Source organism: Bison bison, unplaced genomic scaffold (assembly GCF_000754665.1).
Source record: "Bison bison bison isolate TAMUID 2011002044 unplaced genomic scaffold, Bison_UMD1.0 scf7180017845562, whole genome shotgun sequence".
NCBI classification, from domain to species: domain Eukaryota; kingdom Metazoa; phylum Chordata; class Mammalia; order Artiodactyla; family Bovidae; genus Bison; species Bison bison.
Window position 1 is genome coordinate 20,824 of NW_011476135.1, and position 1,950 is coordinate 22,773.

Genomic DNA, 1,950 nt, shown 5'->3' on the forward strand with positions numbered 1-1,950 from the left:
CTGCGTGCGGCCCAGCGGGCGGTGCTGCCGCAGCTTGTGCACCGAGGGCGCCACTCGCTCCGCCCCTACCAGGGGCTGTGCGTGCAGGGGCAGCGCGCCCAGGCCTGCAAGGTAGCGGTCTGGAGAGAGCACGGGGAGGGGAGGAACAGAAGGGAGGCACGAGGCCTGGTGAGTCTGTGACGGAGGCCGGCCGCCACCGCCTCCCAGAAGCCCACCAGGCCTGCTCCAGCACGCTGACCACCCGAAGCCTGGACTTAGGGGCAGCGGCCAGTCATCTGGTCCCCCCATACTCAGGTCCAGGTCGTAAGTGGGCAGCCCCGGCACAGACGCCCTCAGAGGGGCCTGGCTGAGGAAGGGGCCAGGGTCTGGTGGCTCCAGGATGTTCTGGAAGACCAGCGAGTGGGCGCCTCCCTGACAGCCTCAGAAACCCGGGTGTGAGGAAGACACCTGCCCTTATGAACCAAACCATTTTAAGGGTCTCAAGATGTCGATTTTATACACAAAGAGGGCATCAACACTTGAAAAAAATTCTGATGCATGTTGTCAAAATCTCTGCAAATTTCTGGGAAAGGCTGTCACCTGCTGCCCAGGAGAAGGGCAGCTCAGCCACACCGTGTCTGGGCTGTGTTTAAGTTAAGAATCTGTGTGGACGTAAGAGGGTAGGTTTGACTCTGTTTGAATCTTGCTTCAGAATGCGACCTCCTTATGTGAACCAGCAGGTGGAACGTCCTCCTTCTACATTCCTTTCGACCAGTAGTACTTTTTCTTTTACAAATTGTGGGTTTAGACAGTGAGTTGGTGATGGACAGGGAGGCCTGGCATGCTGCGATTCACGGGGTTGCAAAGAGTCAGACATGACTGAGCAACTGAATTGACTGACTGACTGACCGTTTTCCCTGGTACCATAGGCAAAAGGGTGTAACAGACCCTTCCCAGGCCACCTGAGTATCTGTCCTCTGGCACCAGAGCTGATCACTCAGGCTGCCTGTGACCCCAGATCAGGGCATCTGACCAGGAAAAACCACGGGTGGACAGACCACGCCAGCTCTCAGCTGCCCAGTGCTGACTCCTGGGAGGGGCTGTGTTGCCATGTTTAGTCAAACCCAAGCCCCCTCCAGCGGGTACTGACTGTCAGTCTTTTCCTAGTCCCTTCCTGGAGGTTATTTCTGTATTAAAATTTTTACTTTACGTACAAATAGAAAAAAAGGTTCAACTCTAGCAAAATTGTCCCTCGCTACCTTTTCAAAAAGTTAATCAGTCACAGTTCCCTGAACCACCATCCCTTTTTATCCAACCCAAACAGTTTTCTGGAAAGATAAGTTATCTTAAACCTTATTATCTGCTTGGCTAGCAAACTAAAGTGAATAACTCGAAAGGTAGAACCAATTCTGTCCTGGGTTTTCTATCGATAGAAAAGTTAAAAACAAACAAAAACACAGCATCAGCGTAGAGAAGGTCTTCCAGAATTCATCCGTTGTTGGTCTGGTGGCTCAGACAGTAAAGAGTCTGCCTGCAACGCAGGAGACCCAGGTTCAATCCCTGGGTCGGGAAGATCCCCTGGAGAAGGAAATGGCAACACACTCCAGTATTCTTGCCTGGACAATCCCATGGATGGAGGAGCCTGGTGGGCTACAGTCCCTGGGGTCGCAAGGAGTCAGACACAACTGAGCAACTTCACTTTCACTTTCTTTCACTTGGTCTGGGTATCATGGGGGATTAAATCATTTCACCAGCTTCCCAGGTGGCACTAGTGGTAAAGAACCCTCCTGCCAGTGCAGGAGACGTAAGAGACGTGGGTTCAATCCCTGAGTTGCGAAGATCCCCTGGAGGAGGGCATGGCAACCTACTCCAGTATTCTTGCCTGGACAATCCCATGGATGGAGGAGCCTGGTGGGCTACAGTCCCTGGGGTCGCAAGGAGTCAGACACAACTGAGCAACTTCACTTTCAC